The following is a 20,093-nucleotide window of genomic DNA, read 5'->3' on the forward strand; positions in this document are numbered from 1 at the left end:
AGGAGGCTCGGGGGCAGCGCGGGGCTGCGGCGGCTCTGCTCCGTGGCACGCCGGGCATCTCCGGCGCTCCGAGGGGAGGCGGCTGGGCGGCGGCGGCGGGGCCGGGGCGGAGGCCGGCGGCGGCTCAGCCCAGCGGCCCCGCAGCAGCGCGGCGAGCGGGCAGCGGGCCCCGGGCCCGGCCAGCAGCGCCGCCAAGCCCGAGGGGCAGAAGTGGGGCCCCGGCGCGTCTCGACGAGGCGCGGAGACGAAGCGCGGGCAGGGCCGGCGGGCGGGGAGCTGCGGCCGCAGGAAGGGACTGGAGAGCAGAGCTGACAGCGGGACGAGGGGCCTGGCAGGCCTCGGAGTCTGCAGCATGCGGGGGAGGTGTGGGAGCGGGGTGACGGGGCGGGAAGAGAGAGAGAGAGAGAGAGAGAGAGAAACACAAAGTGAGCATCACCGGGGGGGGGGGGGGGAAGAGAGGGAGAGAAAGGAAGAAAAAAGGGGCCCCCCGGGGGGGGGGGGGGGAAGCGGGGACCCTGCACAGCCCAGCAGAGCCCGTCCACCGCGGTGCTAATCCGAGGGGTGGAGGGGCAGCAGCCTTGAACCCCCACCGCCTACCTCCGCACGCCCTGCATGCACGCTCTGTCTTTTTAACTTTTCTGAGCCGGCCCTTTAGGTGAGGGCTAGAGGAGACCTCTCCTACCCAGCCACTGCTCTGGGGGTGGGGGCTGGCCATAGTGCCAGAGGAGCATGGGGAATATGTCGGCCACTTATTATTTACGCGAAAAGAGCACCTCAAAAAAAAATCCCCACCCAAAAAGCCAACCGCAAACGACGGACGGAGCTGTGGCGGCGGCAGGCGGGCGAAGTGGCGGGGATGGGAGCGGAGCAGAGCCACGGCCGCCCGGCCCTGTCCAGGGTCCTGACCCTTCCCCTCCACCTCCCGCAGTGGCCGGGCAGCTCAGCGAGCCCGCCCCGCTCTGCAGGCGGCAGGGCAGCGTAACCTTGCCCTTCTTTGCTGAGTGTCCCTGATCTGCAGAGCGGAACCCGCCTTGCTAGACCACGAGCCCTAGCTGAGTAGGAACTGACAGAAATCACCAGCATGTGGGCTCTGCCTCTCTTTTTTTCTAGCAGTGATTTCTACCTCTTCCTGTCCAAGGCTTCATTTTTTCAATCAAGGTCCAGCCCTTCCCAAAACATCATCCCTATTTCTGGCCTACAACCAGACATCAAAGAGACAGGGAGGAACTGAAGCCTGCACAGTGTGAAAAAAGTCCTTCCCACAGTGATGGCACTGCCTTTGAAGGCCAAAGGCACTGCTACTTCAGTGGGATAACATGGCTATGGTGCCATTGATGCCAGGGAAAGGTGCTTGTTAGAGCTGAGACTAGCGGGGAAAGCTGCCATTCCTGCACAGAAGGAGAGTTTGCTGTTGCTTAGCAGCAGAGAGTTCCCCTAGATATGTTTGGAGAGATGAACTAGGGTAGAAGCTGGATAATGTTCCCAGGAGAATAGAAAGATAGAAAGGTTTATTCCTGCCCCACAACCTCAGTATTTCACCATCCCAATGGCAAGGAGTTCTTCTGCAAATCTCTGCCCCTTTGGTCATGGCAGAAAGCACACAACTGGGATGTTAAATAGACTTCTGTGCTGAACCATAATTGCCAAGACCCAGAGAGGACCTATGGAGATATTACAGGCTTGATAATTAGAATTAAATGATACTACCTCACTGTCAGAGAAAAGGGAAGAAAGTCTCAGTACGTGTACCAAGGCAGTTGTTCATGTGGCCTAAGACCAAGCTCAAAATACCTGTTAACACTACTGGCCTTTGAATTCAGCTCTTAGTCTCTCTGCCAGGAAGGGTAGTCATTTAATTCAGACTGGTGAGTAAATGTGCCTCCTCTAAGACCTCTCTAGTCTATGGTCATAGGTGGCTTTCTAAATCTTAGCAGAAATGCTTGAACAAGTTCACGTTTAAAATATTGGCATAGTGTAACTTCTTTGTGTGTGTTCTCGCTCCATCATCCTTTGCATTTCTCTCAGGAGAGTCATGACCTGTTGTCCCTGCCCATGGTAGGGGGTTTGGAACAAGATGATCTTTAAGGTCTCTTCCAACTCAACCATTCTATGGTTGTAAATAACAACTAATTAAAGAAGTTTGGTTTTGTTTTTTTTTTTTCCAAAATTAATGGCACACAGTGATGGTGCATAGTATTGTATAAAAATGTGGTACTTATGCTCCCTAGTACAAATCTTGTTAGATAAACAAATCCACCTAAGCTAACTGTCTTCCAGTGATTGGTGTTTGTAGGCTAATCTGTCTAGCTCTGTAGGCAGGTACATCTGCATCACTGCATGTCTACACAGCCACCTAAATCCTGAAACAGCTAAGTTGTGTGGAGGCCTAATGTCCTTTCTCGAAGTGTTTTCTACCTGTTCTTGTTCAGCGCTTCATTTCTTCAATCAAGGTCCAGCCCTTCTCAAAACATCATTCCTATCGTGGATATCGTCCTTTAATGTCCTAAGGTTGGTAACATAGTCAGCTTCTCCTTTCTCCCTGAATAATGGATGCATGCTGATGTCCAGCTGTATAAGACAGAACTGCATAAACAAGTGCTTGGACTTCAATGAAATGGGGTTTAAGGTTGAGGGAGCTGAGAGACACAGATAGAAACCCTCTCTCTCTCTCTAAAAGAATTTCGAACATGCATTTCTCATGTGCAAAAGAAAATTCCCTCAGTCATGAGAGTAGCTTGCTTTGCATGTGCGTGGCTGTGACCTTACTCTTGGTCCCCATGACCGCTCTGCTTTGTTCAGGTTAATTCAACTTCACTAGGACAGAAAGAAAGCAAAATGTGAACACCTTGACAATCTAGCTAGGCATGGGAGTATTTGACCTGGCTCTTTCTTCTGTTCCAAAAAATAGATTATGGAAAATTGATGTTTACATATGAGCTGTGTATTTAATAAAATTATCCCATATAGTGGCACCTTTGAGTGTAGCATACTAGGTAAATAATAAATCAGGATTTGATTTCAATATTGATATTATCTACTATTATATCAGGTATCAGAAAACCCACCTCTACCACTTATTAGACTTTTCTGAATATTTCACATTAGTCTACATAAGCTATTGATAAACTTTTAGGAAGTTGTCTGCAGTAGTTTTATTTAATTCTATGTCAGAAAGGAATGGTTTTATCTGAGGGTGTCCTTGCTATTTATATTTTATATTGTCCCTTTGTATGCTTCTTAGACTCCAGCCTCCCTCTTTCTGCCAACTTGTCCAGTCAATATATCTTCCTAATTTTGTCTCTGTGGAAGTGAAGAAACCTATTATAGTTTTTATTTATTTTATTTTATTTTATTTTTTACTGAAAATTTGTATGGCACCTTTTTTTAAAAAAAAATAAATTTGTTCTCATTGTTAAGAACATGTTATAAGAAAGGTAATACATATCTATATTTTAATAACATTGTATTCCAACATTCTTGCAGTCACACTTCAATGGGTGACATAATGCACATATTAGCTCTTTTCGGGCCTGTTTGGCTCTAACATGTTAGGGCAGATTGCTGGGCCTCATACCTGAACTTCTGATCCTTGCCCAAGGAGAGGTCATACACATTTGTATGGCAGCTTATGGGTACTAGGCTATTTCAGTGTTTCATGCTCACTTAAATTGTTAAATAGAGAGTTTTTAGACTGTTGAATGGAGCTGATTCATAGTGAATTAGGGAGCAATTCAAACAGAGAGTAAGAAGCCATTTTTGACTTTTCTCTTGACATGAAAGTGCACTTGTTACAAATTATTTTGAAGATTGAGAGGTTTTTGTGGGAGAGGAGATATTTTCAGAAAGAGAATGAGTTTCCAGGGGCTTTAGCTAAACTTCAGTTTTATTTATATATCAGCAGTATTCTAGTATTTTCTTTCTTTTATCCCTTAATAAAAGCTAAAAATGTAAAAAGAAAAATAAAAGATACATTTAAATAACCATATTTTGAAGTGAACATAATACCAGTGATATTAGGGGAATCAGCTTTGTTGAACTTTTAAATATTTATATCTTTTCAACATAAGTTTCTTACAGGTGTAAGTAACTTTTCTTCATGGATCTATAAGTCATTGCTTTCAAATAGAAGACGTGTTGATGGGAGGCAGAATAAACCGAAGTCTTCAAACATGTAAGACCAACTATAGAGTAGCATGGTCCCACAGACCATTAACTAACTTGTCCTACATGCAGGGATGCTTTTTAGTACTTAATTTTTCATCAACATTAATGGTAATGTGTTAGTTCACCAGTAGAATTCATTTTGTGTAAGCCCAAGTGTGAAAGTCCCACTGTGAAGTTCTTCCTGATGCCATGTCATTCATAATGTCACAGGGTGTCTCTTAGCCTTTTGCTGGAGGATTAAGTTTCCTCAAAACTAGATGCTAAAACCTGTGATTGCATTACATTAGGACTAATGCTCAAAAATTATCACAGCAGTTAGACTTGGTTTAGATCTCTGTGCAGGCAGAATGTTTTTTAATTGGTGGCTCTGCTTAGAGCTTTGATAGTTATTTCAGCACCATAAGGTTATTTTCTAGGGTAATGTATTTTCTCAGAGTTGTCCAGTCCCATAGGTATGTTCTGCCAAAACTCTCAGCTTCAGTATTTGTATCAGTCAGTCTCTACTCCAAAGCTGCCCAAAGTCAGGGCACTGTGTCCACTGGCAATTNACTCCTACATATCACATATTTGTTACTTCTAAGGCAGAGGAAAACTTAAAGACAAGTAACATTTGAGATGGAATTAAATATAAGAAATAAGGATATGATTTCTAGTAATAGGACTGAATGCTGGATTTCGGAGCTTCAGAGTCAGCTCAGCGACGGTTCTACTCCCCCTTCTGGCCCCAGTCCAGCTGATGGGTGCAGACTCCGTGGGGTCTGTGAGCCCTCGGATGGAGCTCTGTGGTGCAACTCATGTGCTTAAAATCCTTGGTGACTCAGAGATTCTGGCAGATTGACAGACTACCCAGGAAGTCGGTGGCTTGGGCAAAGAAGGTCTAATTAGAAATTGCCATATGACACATACAGAAAATTAAATATTTGCTGAAGTGCGACTGTATTAAGTAACTCTGTTTTTCATTTTATTTGTCATGTTTGGCAAATTGAAGCTTTACTATATTCTGTCTGACCCTCTTACCTGATGAATTACAATAAATAAATAAAAAATATAATGCCAACAACATTTTTTTTAAAACCATGAGATTAACATCTTTAATTCTATCGTCTGTTTGTTTTTTTTTTTTTTTTTTTTTTGTGTGCGTGTGTGGTTTTGTTTTGTTGTTGGTTTGTGTTTGGTTTTTTTTTTCCCCAGAAACCTTCAAATTATTTGGAATCATTAAAAATACTTATAGGTTAGGCTTGATTCAAAAAGAAACATCTCTTCCATCACAAGAACTTTCCATTAGTGTATGTCCCGATGACATGAAAGACCCTGTACCAAATGTCTGGGCAAAATGTTGACCAGAATGAGATTTAGCTTCTACATACAAAACTGTGAGTTTTCAAACGATGGAGGAAGCTGCTTGGTACCGCTCATTACAAGCTTCCAGAAGGTGTCACTGTGCACCTATATTTTGAATGGGAAACCTCAACATTTAAGTATTACTGCCAAAGCACTATTCCTCCTTTTGCTATTAAGGCTTCTCTTCTCAATCCATAATGGAAATTAAAAGAATAATAGAGAAAAATATTCTTTTTTTTTTTTTCATAGTTAGAAAAGGAAAAATATCTTCATAATACCACTGTCACTCAAGAGGTACCTATCTAACCATGACCTGCCAAAATATTCCTGATATACTGTGGGTCATGCATAACCTGATTATTATGCAGGATCCTTACCACACGTGCTTGGTAAGTAATAAATACAGTTAAATTAAAGAAGCAATCAAAACTGACATGACTGCACTTTTTATGTCTATAAAGGAGTTAGTAGTTACATTCTAGAGCTGGTTCAGAAAAGAAGATTAACAGGGCAATTTGGAAGCAGTGCTCCTGAACAGATCAAGATTTCAGAGTAGCTGAGTAGTTCAAAGCGAATCTGAAAGCCTGGTTGCACATTGTGGCTGCACAGTAATATTCCAGCTTGACAAGATTCCTGAGGAAGACACTGTGATTTTTGCCATTAACTTCCATCAGGTTTTGGACCTTATAAAATATGGATGCATTCAGAAAATTATGCAGCCACGTTAAAAAACTGATGGGAGAAAATAGAGCTCTCTTATAGGACGTGGTGGAAAATATGAAAAGAGAAATGTACTAAAATTCCTCTGAAAAAGAAGAACAAAAGAATAAAGAACTGGCAATCAGAGACTGCTAAAGAGTATAAGGTTAAAAGACAGTATCAGAAACAAGAATGCTGTAGGCTGATAGATGCTGTCATGAAGAGCAAACTCTGTATTTGTCTCATTGCAAACTAGATTGAGTTAGTGACCAGAAGTATTTATCCAGCATCTTAAAAAGGTATATGAATGATGACGAGAGGAAAAAGAACTGATTTGATAAGAATGACAGTGAGGAGAAGGTGTAAATATATTTTGGAAATGGGAAAACTTCAGGTGATATCTATGCCAGAGTACTGATTTATCAGTGGTACTGAACTCTTATCCCTGTCATGTAGATATCCCTGTGGAAGTGAATGGAAAGGCCTGAGGCTTTGTTGCAGAATTTCTCAGTAATATTTCTTTCAGAGATGCCCTGTGTGATCTTGCCCATGTAGGAGTACCCGCCTGGATTAGAGTGACTGTGATTACAGACAGCACAAATTACTGGCTGAATGTCATGTTTGCTTTAGGCTTAGAAGCAGATTTACAAATGGTATCAGTTCCCTTGACACCACAAATACTGAGTTACAACTTAAAGTCAGAGAGGATCTCAAGTAGACAAAAAAAAACCCAAACAAAAAAAGGCTCAGACTTACTAAGTTTTTTGGGGAGGCACTTGATGTGTTCTTGTGAAACCGTGTTTCTCCTGTTTGATGCACAGAGAGATTGACACTCCTTTCTGCAGGCCGGGCTTTTCCTCTGGCCACTCCTGGCTGTCTATCATGTTTCTCTGCACTGCACTTTGCTGCAGATTCTAGAATTGTCCTGAGAGGGAGAACAGCACTCAGGATGCATAGAATTCTGGATATACCTATTTTTATGTCCCATTTTTATGCATCACTGTTCAAAACAACTCACTGACGGGCCACACTTGTGGTGGCTTCCCTCCCTTACACTACTGCTTTGAAAGATCATGTCCTCCTCCTGGACAGACAAAACATCCCTTCCAACATCCTTTCTGCAGTTCATTTCAAACATACCACCTCACCAAACACAGAAAAGACAAAGTGAGACTGCAAGTCTCCTGTCTTCAATAGCCTATACCTTTTTCTCTGACCTGTAACACCTGTAACTTATTTCTTCTGATTATTTGGAAAGGCTGGTAAGAAACCAGCCTTTTTTGTTTAAAGTGTGCCCATTTAGAAACCAGTGTGATACTTGAGAAATCACGGCAATTTTATGAGTCTGAAGCAATTTTATAGTCTGAGCATGCCATCGTTGTCCGGGTAAATCATTCAAGAAGATGCTATTCTTGTACTGAAATGAAGCACGTGTGTTTATCTGCATAGGGTCTGTATGAACAGAATAAATGCAGTGCAGCAAGGAAGACTAGTCTGTCATAAAAATAGCAACTATCTTTCAGAATCAAACATTTCAGTGAACATTAAGAAAGCCAGTTTTCAGAAATGTCCTTGGCATTTAAGGGCTCTGACTCACTTTGTCAGTCTTCTGACCGTAGAACCATTCCGTGCCAAACCATCCAGAAGACCTGGATGTAAACTGAAAACCACTCATATTCAATATAAATGTTATAGGTGTCCCATGTATTGACATACAGAATTTGGGATAATGTAAATCAGTAAATGGAGCAAGAATTTGCAAATGAAAAAAACAGGACAAAGGGTCAGAGAGGAGTAACTCAGCTGCCCCTCCAGCACACCTGTGCAAATCTATGCACAAGTTCCAAGCACCAAAAAGCACAAAGGGTGTGAGTGCCAAAGCTTATTTGGGATACTAAACTCCAGGATGGGCAAGGAATCCCTAAAAGGAGATTCTCTTCCCCAAAGACATCTGTCTTGGAAGAATCCTTGTGTTTAAACAAATTAGTTTGGTAATAAAAAGAGAAAAGCACAGATTATACAAAATCAAGCACTGCAGTGCAAGAAAATTAGTACTTTAAAATATTATAATCTGCCTACCTCTCATAATAAATGAAAATTGTTATAGAGTTCAAGAACTAATAATTTTTCCTATTTTGGTCTAAGTCTGACCCATTGTTTTTGCTCTTAACCTGATTACCCTCAAAGGAAACCGTGAAGTTGACAGAACAGTAAGAACTGTTTCCTTCTTTATGTAGTCCTAAAATAAATCGCACAAGACGTCACAGAAAAAAATCACAGCTACTTCCTGAAATCAAGCTGTGTTCACAACTGGAACCAGATGCATAACAAAACAAAGTTGAGCCTTTCCCCTTTTTCTGTATGAATTCCTCAACATAGAACTGATATCTGTAGACTCCTGAAAATAATTTTCATCCTTCTTGAGAGAGTAATTAAGTGCTTGCAAGAGTGAAACAGGAAAAATGATGTGACATTTTGTAAGACAATCAGCTGCTGCTTGGCAGGCACCACTGGGCAGCTCCTGATTTATTGCAGCCTGTTCATACCTTTAACAGTTGACATGGCATTTTAGTTTGGATTTATTTTCAGAATGACGCTAAAAGTATAATATTGAGGGCAATAGCCTCCTGACCTGTTTCCAACCACATCTGGTGGTAAAATGAATATCTGTTAAGTTAAAGATCTCAACATCTAATTTCCTGAAAGTTCCATTGGAATCAGTGTTAGAATAGGGAGGGGCTGTGGGAAAGGCCTAGCCTCCTCGGACACCCAGAACAGTCAATAGGCAGGCACAGACCTGCTGTGAGCCAGGCTTCATCAGTTCACCTGCTCACAGATCCTTGCCATTTCCCAAGGTTTACCCTTCAGCCCACCTTTTAGATGTGGCGATGGAAAAACAACATTCTGCCTGCCTCAGTTTAAAGTTTAAGAAGACAGATACAGTTACTTATACTGTACATTAAAAAGGTGTTTTCATCCCACACGTGGCCTCTGTGCCATGAGGGTCTCTCCCTGGCATTTCCTGGCTTGGTGGGGCTTTGAGTTCAACCTGCTCTGAAAAGGATGCACCTAGCTGTCACCTAGCAACATGGAGGTGGATTTTGAAATTAAGATATTTGTGATAGGATATTCTGATCCTTTTTTGCACCTTTCTTTTGATTGGATAAAACTGACTTAGGAAAATGATGCAAATAAATGAGAGTAATGTTATTGCACAGAAGGGATCATCAAAATGTAGGACTGAGTAAGCATTAAAAGGCTTGAAAGAAATACTGCTTTTCCCTTAGAGTCTTTGAAATGTTTGTGGAAATAAATTACTGTGAAAAAGCATATGTGGAATTAATGATTATTGTGTTTTTGCACCACTCATGTAAAATGCATATCAGGTAGCATGCATTGTGTACAAATTGGCAAGGAGAAGGAGAAAATTAATCTTCATGCTCACTACATATACAGCAAGGAGTAATGAATTTAAACAGCAGGCAAGGATATTTGAGTTGATCCTAGCAGCAAAGGTCAGATGATACTTTCAAACTCCCACCCAGAACCACCTTTGATAATCATAGTCCACAGAACTGTTTAGGTTCAAAGGGACCTTGAAGATCATCTATTTCTAACCACTTTACCATGGGCAAGGACACCTTCCACTAGACCAGGTTGCTCAGAGCTCCATCCAGCCTGGCCTTAAACACTTCCAGGGATGGGGCATCCACAGCTTCTCTGGGCAACATGTTCCAGTGCCTCACCACCTACACAGTAAAGAATTTCTTCCTCATATCTTATCTAAACCTACCATCTTTCAGATTAAGGCCATTCCCCCTTGTCCTGTCACTACATGCCCTTCAAAAAGTCCCTCTCCAGCTTTCTTGTTGGCCCTGGAATTCTGGACTAAGGTCTCCCAGAAGCCTTCTCTTCTCAGGGCTGAACAACCTCCGTTCTCTTAGCCTGTCTTTACAGGAGAGCTGTTCCAGCCCTCTGATTACCATGATACCCCACATCATTTTCCTGGTCACTGGAAGGATTTGCTAATTAGAGTGGACTTGCTGACACCTGCAACTTATTCTGTGTATTGGAAATAAAGCAGAGTGTAATGGGAACTCCGTGCTCAGGTGGTTTCTAACATATCATGGCATCTAGGCAAAACCACAAGTCAGAGCAATACCAACTGTATTATGTTGGGCTGGTGATGCAGAAAGGTACATAATTTTAATTTTGTATTTTAGTGGAAATCATTTACTTTCATCATTCTGGCTGTGAGAAACATATTATGGAATAAAGGTTAATTCCTTCTGACTGCCAGACACCCAAACTAGATGCCTTTTTAAGAAAGTCTCCATCATCTTCCAGAGAAGATGGAGTGTCCTTTATCTAAACTGTTAATTCTTGCTGCTGAAAGGGTATTCTAAATTAATATCTTTGTAAATATGAATATCTCAAATGAGTTGATTCAGACTTAGGCCGAATAGCCTATTTATTAACCAGTATGACATTTTGTTCCACTTAAAGAAGGTCATTGTATATTATAAAAAACAATTTCTGTAATTCAAGTCAGTATAGGATTGTTTCACTGAACAATTTCCAGAATTAGTGTAGAAAGTTTGCCTTTTGATTTTCATATTCATTAAATTCTTTCTGACAGTAATATCCTAATCAGCCCAGGAATCTGCATTTTTTCTATTTCAAAGGTACACACCTGAAAAGGAAGCCTTAGGACTAATTCAACAGTAAAATATGTAAATCACTAAATTGGAAAACCACATGATTGCAAATTAGTACAAATTATCTCTGAGGACTAGAAAATTTGCACACTATTAATATGCAAGTAATCCACCCATTAATGTGTAGTACATTATTATTTTGACAACTTTTACAAAAGAATGCCCTCTGATTGCTGTCTACACGCTATTATTGGCTCATAGACAATGCTCAGCAGTACAGCCAGCTATTTTCTGAACAGTTTTTCTGGATGCAAAACAAAATTTTTTATGAATTAAAAATATTATTATGCCATATAATTACAGAACAGTTTAAAAAGAAAGACTTTGAAGAGCTCTCTGTTTCACGGAATAGTTGAGACCGGCTGGGGCCCCTTCATATTGTTTGGTCCTGCCTCCTGTTCCTCATATTTGAAGACCTCTGAAGATGGAGACTTCAGAACCTCTCTGGGCAACCTGTCCCACTGTTCCACCACCCCATCATGAAAAAACACACAACTTTTTCTGTCTGATACTATAATTCCTGCATAAGCCACATTCATCTGTTCTTACTTTCATGTGTAATGCTAAACATTAAAACATACAGTTTTAAAAGGAGTTATATTTAAAGGTTTGAGCTCCCTGGAGCAGACTAGTACACTATGGATATTCAGAGGAAATATGACAAGAAAACTCCAAACCCAACATGAAAGGTTTCTGCAAGGCTGCCCAGGGGTAGCAAGCAAGTGGTGAAAATGAGTCCTATCTACTGACATTAGCTAAACCAGTGTCTGGTTTAGCTGCATGTCTTTCAAGGCTAAGCCTGCTGGAGGGTGTCCCATTCACAGCACATTGTGCTCCTCCACTGTTCCCAGCATGACCGTAGAGCTGAATCAGTCTCTCCTGGCCAACTGTCCTCAGTTTATATACTGAGCATGACACCCTATGATATGGAATATCCTTTTGTCACATTCAGGTCAGCTGTCCTGGCTCTGCTCCTTGCCAGTTTCTTGTGGACCTGCTCAGTGACAGAGTGTGGAAAACTCAAAAGTCCTTGACTTAGGGCAAGCGCTGCTTAGCAACAACTAAAACTTCAGTATGTTAATAATATTAGTCTCATAGTGAATCCAAAACACAGCTCTGCACCACCTACTAGGAAGAAAATTAACTTTATCCCATCTGAAACCAAGATAACACTGCAGGTCTCAAAAGGATTTATACAGTCTGTAAAAATGTGCAGGAGTAGCCCTTTCTTAACTAGTGAAAACATTTCAGGGACAGGACATATCCTTGTTATAAAGGATACATGTCAAGAAATAAAAATTAACCATCACAGAAGAGCACAGAGAATGTTCTCCAGCTTGTCCTAGAAAAAATTTTGCTTACCTTTAAAACTAAGTGCTTATGATTTTATTTTATCTTAATCTATACCTATTTAGCAAAAAACCCACTCTTTACCAAAAAGTATACTCTATCACCAAAGAAGCTGTCAATAGTTGCTCATAATTTGGTGATCCTGAATGCTCTGTAATACTCCTAATTTCTTTCCCAGAATTCTGTCTCCCTTTAAAGCATTGCTCTTGCATAAAACAGAGCATCAAACATCTCAAATTTTACATCTGCTATGTAAGAATAACTATTTTTGGCATAGACAAAGAATGCTAGCTGCAAAGTGATTCAATCCATACCCATACAGTTTGCATCCCCTGCCCAGCTCAAACATAAGAATTAGATAAAATGTGACTGTCGAACTATGTTTCAGCTATTTATGCACAACACCTGCTCAAAAGAACAGAAGGAATGTGCTCTTGGTATAAGTTACTGCTTGGTTTGTTCATAACACCCTATGGCACAATCACAAGCTTTCAGACATACAAATGTTATCGTGACTAAGTATGAAAAATAAGCTTCACTCCTGACATAAAAATGTACCTAGTAGGGATTATATTGTCTAAAGAGGGTGAGTATATTTATATAATATCTATATTATATTAATATAATTATATATTACTAATATCAGAATTGTTTCCTACTCTCATAAAAGAGAAAGACAATATCTAACTTCAAAGGGACTGTCAAGAGTAATAGCAATTAATGACTGACAGCACTCGCTACCTGAGGGTACTAGAATACTTGGCAAGGCAGTGTAATCATTCAACTAGCATGTCTGGCTTTGAAAATAACATCTTTTATGATTTTTGAGCTTTCTGGAGTTGTTTGTGAATGGATTCCTCTTTTATCAAAGAAATCATGTGACCAAGCTGTGCATGGTCATGAGTGACTTCCACATTACAAGCAGTTCACAGAATAATGTTTGACATCTCCAGACCCAAAGGGTTCTTCCTGCAGACCTGAGATTAGCTAGGTGAAGGAAAAAGGATGCCATACTTCCCTTGGGCTGCTCCTTCAGACAGCACGCTCGTGGCCATTTCCATTTCTGCCTGGCTCCCACACAGAATTGGACTTGGCAAGAAGAAAGGCCATGCTGGTATAACCAGGGTATCACTATGTCTCAGCCTACAGGTTATTGTTTAAGGAGGCTTAATACTTGCTCTCTACCTCTCCTTGGCACACACCTTCTCACTTACCACTATGCTTTTCTTCACCTCTCTTCTCCACACCTTGAGGAGGAAAGAAAGCCATTACAAATGAGGCAAATATCAAGAAGAGCTGGAAAGGACTCTGCTTGAATCCCCAGCAAGAACAGGGTTGGTCCCTCAGAGTAGGTGAGCTGGAAGCAAGGGGATCCCACATCCCATACCACAGTACTTGAGCAAGGTAAACTGCACAGACACAGGAACAATCCAAGAAACATCCAGACCATAAGACAGTATCGTAGCAAGGTGGAAGTCAGCTCCTCAGATTAACCACCAGGCAAGCCCACACTGACAGGAAACAGCCAAGATCAAGCCAGAAAGTCAGCCCAGGGTGGGAGTTAAGGGCTCAACCAGGTGGCTCCACCACATGGCTGTCACTTGACTGGAGATGATCAGAACAGCTCAAGGGAACAAGCCCTCAGAGCTAAACTTAAATAGAGCTGCAGGGTCCACCGGTGAGGGTGGAGGCCCCAGCTGAGGCTGGTCAGGGCCATTAACACTTATGAGTGCTCTCAGAGCCCTGACACTGCTGTCCACCTGCACTTGCCCAGTCACTTATTGTCTGTAGGTGTATTGTTCATGTAACCCCCAAAAAATCTGGAGATTCCAGGCTTAGAAATCATAATTATGCTATAGAAGTGAAACAGGTTCTCTCCAGGTGTAATCTGGACATGAACTAAAACGTAGTATTCCTGTGGAGAAAATCATAGAATCATAGGATCAGCTGGGTTGGAAGGGACCTCCGAGATCATCAAGTCCAACCCTCGATCCACTACCGCTGCGGTTTCTAGACCATGGCACTGAGTGCCACATCCAGTCTTGTCTTAAAAACCTCTAGGGATGGAGAATCCACCACTTCCCTGGGCAGCCCATTCCAATGTCTGATTACCCTCTCTGTAAAGAAATTCTTTTTAATATCTAACCTAAACCTCCCCTGGTACTGCTTAAGACCATGCCCTCTTGTCTTGCTGTAGCTGCCTGGTAGCAATGAGCTCTGTGGAACAGGACTTTCGCCAGATTTTGTCAATAAGAAAAAACTGTGATATGTTTGAAACCTTGCACTACCTCCTTGTGCTATGTAATTTTTCTGGGGTGTTTATTTTGTTAACTTGCATAAAGCTCATTGGGAGCACACAAGAATGTGTCCATGTTAGCTCTGGGTTAAGAAAATTCTTGCATCTTTGTGTTGAGACTGGTAAAAAGAGTTTATTCTATTTTGCTTTTTAACACTTCTACAAATCAAGATGCAAACATGTCAGAGGGAAAGGCTTTTTAAGCAATGCAAATGGAGATTAGAAACAAGCAACTCCTTGAGCTAATGTAAATGTCACAAAGAGTATTTAAGAGGTCTTTAAGCTCTGCCTACCACCTTTCAAAAACATTTCTTTGGTAATTCAGTTTCTTTTTGAAAGCGTGTTCAAGAATAAATAAACCTAATTCAAGTGTACTGCTAATTTTTTTTAAGAAGAATCTATTTAATATTTTGACTTTTATGCTCTTCAGCATGTTGAATTAAATGCCAACTTGCTCTCAGAAGCAGCCACCACTCACATTCAGAAGCATCAAATTAAAAATCTCATCTAAAGTGAAAGGGAACATGGGAATTAATGAGAACTGTGGAATCAGTCCAATCAAGGACACTGCCAGTCACACAAATTTCAGGTCTAGGAACATAGTCTGTCTATAGTAACCAGCATCACATATAGAAATTTTTTACCAGAAAGAATCTGAACTTTCTGTATACTTTAATGCCACAAGGAATTAAAAAAAAACACACGTAAGTTTTAACATGATCTCTTCTATTCTGGAAGTGTAAGTGACAAACCAGTCTTACAAACTTCAAGTTGGTTTCCTAAATACTACTAGGAAATCATGTAAACCTTAGAGCCATGGTTCCCTATCAGTAAAAAAGAAAGGCATTAAAGGCATTTCTTTCCTATGTTAAGTAAAGCTTGCCATTTACTTTAGTTCCCTAGCCTTAGGGCTGTACACATTTCTAGATGGGTAAGTTTTCTAACTTCCTATCACTTATCCAATCCTTGTAGACTCATTAACTACTAGTAACATTGCTTATGTTACATATGTGAAAGGATCATTTGCTGATATGGTTTATGAAGTTTTTGAAATGTGTTCCCCCCGAGCATGCAGCCTCACACACGAGCTTCCATGTGACAGCAGCTTCAACTCAGCTGAGCTCAAGAAATGGCTATAGAGCATCTCCTGGGTAGTCTCTGCAGACTGCCCCTGCTTCCAGAGATGAGAGCCACATCAGCAGAGCTGCAGCACTTATAAACAAAAGCACTGATGGGACAGACAGCCAGCTGAAAGGAAGCTGGCAGCACTGCTGTTAAAGGAACCGCGGACAGTAGGTGGCTCTGAACCTTTCAATAGCATTTAGATACCTCTTTAGATAAATCCCTTTGCAGATCAGAGAAGTAATAAGTTGTCCTCTGTGAGGTCCCTGACTCAGTCCTGTGCACCATGTTCTCAGAGACTCAGTGACAAACTACAGTTTCAGGCAACATCCATAAAACTAATCATCAAGCTGAAGGGAACAATTAACCAGAGATGAATGAAAGGATGGGTAAAACAGAAATGTCTGGGAACACGAGCTGTCAAGAACTCAATATATGGATTTCAGAAAGGATTAAATTCAGGAGCCATTGTACCTATGAAAAAAAATCCCTTTGCCTTCAAGAGGGCCAAGAAGTCCCCCAGCTCCTGTGCTAAACGGACAGATAACGAGACAGATGACATGAAATTTTAAAAGGAGTGTACTTTGTTCATTAGCAGAAACAGTTTCCCAATGCAGTAAAGCAGACTGAGCATTTCCTCTCAGCAAAAGCAATGAAAGTTATTTAGGATGAGTGCATTCCTATAATTCAAATGAAATGGCCTTGTGGAAATGGGCATGCATTGGCTAAGGAGATGGGATGGAGAAGTCAATTCTAGCTTTAACTTGGATCTTTGTAGGGCAGATGTGGAATGGAGAATGGCTTCTTTCCCCGTCTTGCCTTTCATCAAACCTGCCAACAACCTCAACTGGCTGCCTTAGCCCCTCTCTACTGGTTTTAAGTCTGAAAAAATGCCAAAATTAGAGTGGTTTCAAGAATGCAGGACTTCGCTGTCACATTCTCTTCCCTATCATGCACCAGGGTGCACTACTTCTGCACCAAAGCTTTAATAAGATACAGTTTCTTGCACCTGTCTCTCTTGCTCTGCTGAGCTGCAGAAGAGCTTGCTTCTCACCATAAATAATAACAGCTCAGCCCTCAGGCAGCTTTCAGGCTTTTGACAAAATCTAGAGGATACATGACTGTTGTTTTTAATTAAGGAAAACAGTTCAGCTCTATATGCTCACTAAAGGGGATTTACTGTAACACCCTAATAGATTTTAGTATTATGCTGTGTTTGATTTCTTTGGCATATCTTCTTTTGTTAACTACCAATAAAAATCAACTGACATAGCATCATTAAAGAATGCAGACCTCTTCAGTGTCTAAACACCATGAAGCAACATATTTTCCCTCACCATATTTTCCCTCTCTTTTAACAACAGATTAGCTCCACAAAGTATGAATCATTTTTATGAGTTAGACGGATATGTTTAAAATGTTCTTTGAAAGCAGACACTTAACAGGAAGGTGGATCACCACCTCATTTTTCACTGTGGTTGGGACACACTGAGGAACAGAGTGCAGAAGACAAGGCTCAGGAATAAAGGAAAACTACATGAATGTCCTGGTGATAAACAATCTATGGCTGTTATTCATGACGTTAACATTTTCTTTCTCCTTCTTTCCAGATATACCACTTCACCCCCTCCTTCAGGACATTTGGGTAACCCTGCATTTTTTTCTTACCTTGAAAATCCATTGTGCTGCTTTAATCTCCATTTCTTCTTCATTTTGTAGGGTCTCCTTTGCTTGACAGTTGTCTGCATGGTAGCTGTGAGTCCTAAAGTAGAGCAAAACTTGCCTCCACATCAAGAAATAAAAAGGCTGTTCCTGAATCAAATTTTTCACTGATCTTCTTGGAGAAGCACCACTTTTATTTAATGATAAAACTAAACCAAATCCCAGACATCGGGCTGAATGACAACAACATGAAGATTGCTCGTCCTTACACTGATGGACAAACGTCAGGGCCTCTTGCAGCTTGCCAGTTCTTCCTGCAGCCTCCACAGCTCTGGAGACAAACAGGATTATCTGCCCTCAGATATCTGCAGTGTCTCATCCCCTCAGCATGTGCCAGCTTAGAGATTAGATTTACAACTTTGTAGGTTTTAGTAAGTTGAAAAGGGGAAAGACAGGCACATGGCAGTGGAATACATGTCAGAGAAACAAGCTGTAATAATCGTGAGACACATTTTGTCACCTCAGAGTGAATGTATTTAATTTACAACTTGCAGGAAGAAGCAACTCAGCACACATACTCATACTCTGCAGGAGGCACCAAGAGGAGATGTCTGTTTTAGGACAGTGGCACCTGTCAATCTCATTTTTTATCTCACTGACTGAACAGATGGTCTGCTGGTAATCCTTCCAGCACCAATGAAAATGGCACATGAGTCACAGCCATGTCTTAGGATAGAAACAAACTAAATATAAAGACTAAGGCCTCAGGTAGATTATTAATAGATTATTTCTCCCAGCTATATAGAGGGCTGCCAGGGTTTCGCCTGCTGTTTGTCAACATTCACTTGCTATTGTTTACATATTTTTTCAAGTTGAAATTTTTTTCTGCCAAGAGTCCAAAGTTTTGACAATTCAGAATTGTAGATACAAGGTAGATATAACACCATCTGCCCCCACAGCACCTCCTGTGAGAAGAGCTGCTATGGTCACATCTCCATCTTTTTTTTAGAGAAATCCAGTAAGCGCTGAGGAGAAAAACTAAGAACAATGAGGCTTGAGTTGAATTGCACTAGAAGTCATTGTATAGTAAGAAAGCTGTGGCATAGGCTCTGGTAATAAGTCTGACTTTAGCAGAGTTGTTGCTGATGTCTAGGAAACTATCTTTTTTTTTCTTCTGTCCTTTAGCCAGGCTTATTGTCAGCATTTCCTTTTTTTCTCCAAAAAGATACTGCTCTGACCTTGCCTCTTCCTGTGTGAGAGGATGAAGTTAGAGGATCTATTACCTTTTTTTTTTTTTTTTAAACAGAGAGGTGGGCTTTATTTCACCTGGTACTGCAACAATTTCCTGGAGAAGAGCACTCCTTCTGCACATCCAGGTGTGGACCCCCTTGTACAGACAAAAGCTGTCGACACAAAGCAGAAGAGACTGATGATGAGAGAAGGAGATGCTGATGGCTGCAAAGAGAGGCTGAAGACTGAGATCATTCAGCTTTCAATATAGAAGTGCACATTCATGAGACAGAGACACTTGTCCCTACTCCCTAAAATAATATACTCTACTATTTTAATTGCAGATGCATTATTTCTCAAGGCTATAAATAGTATTGCACTGGCCTTTCTGTTCCTCTTTCTGCATAGTACTTGACTTCCAATTTTCTGTCAATAAAGAGTTGTTGCGTTCTATTGGGGGGAAAAAAAATAGCAGATGTATTAGTTACAATAAAAGGTTTATTTTTCTTTCAAAAACACTGCTCCTATTGAGGGTAAGTACAGTTCCTTCACTGAGCATGCGAAACCGAATTTCAAAATGGTAGTGGGTCAATCAGAAGATTGCCTGCTACAACATATGCACAATTGTGGCATATTAGCTTTGCCAGGTCCTTTGGGCTAGGATCTGATTAATTTAAAAGAAAAAGTGATCCATGTGCTACGACCTAGAAGTCATGTAAGTCATTATCGGTTGTAGGAAGCAGGATTTACATGTTAAAAGAGACACTTACTAAATAATGTTCTTCCACCATGACACAGAAAATAAAATGAAGATAAAATAAGAGGAGAAAACAAACACAGATGAAGCAGTAAAATCCAGTTCATAGTGGGCCAATTTTGCTATAATTACTCAGAAAAAACGTCTCGTGAAGTACTCCATATCTCCTCACATCAAAAAATCACTTGTTTCTGTACAAGGAAGCCTCTTCCGTGATAACCCTCCACATTTAGACAGGAGAGAAAAAAGTATCTCTTCAATGTTTTGTGAATTAGAGAAGTACATTAGCTCTTCCTGACCTCCTAAGTATGTTTTGCTTGGATAAACTTTCTAAGCGTTTTCTTCTATCCATGTTAAATACTTGTACAGACATGCAGGAGACAACCTATACAGGTGAGGTATAGAATGCTGAAAGGTTAAACGGCAAAACACTTCTGTATTTTGAAGAATATTTGATAGACAATGACACATCATTCTTATTACAAGAAGGAAAGAAGAACAGAAAAATACTCTCACGATCCAGCTGTCTGTAGTCTTATTATGAGGGTGACTCTGCATTAATTTTTTAGTATTAAACTATTGAGCATTTTTATTCTTTGTGATCCAGGCAATTGATGAGTTTTCTTCCTGCATGCTGATATGCTTTTCATTTTTCACTCTGTTTCACACATCAATGAAGCCATCTAAATATAGCAACTTCAACTGAAGTTTCATTGAGTTAAAGGACAAGCACTGATGTGACCAAAAATAGCTA

This window comes from Lepidothrix coronata, unplaced genomic scaffold (genome assembly GCF_001604755.1).
Source record: "Lepidothrix coronata isolate B3197 unplaced genomic scaffold, Lepidothrix_coronata-1.0 Scaffold6, whole genome shotgun sequence".
Classification (NCBI taxonomy): Eukaryota; Metazoa; Chordata; class Aves; order Passeriformes; family Pipridae; genus Lepidothrix; species Lepidothrix coronata.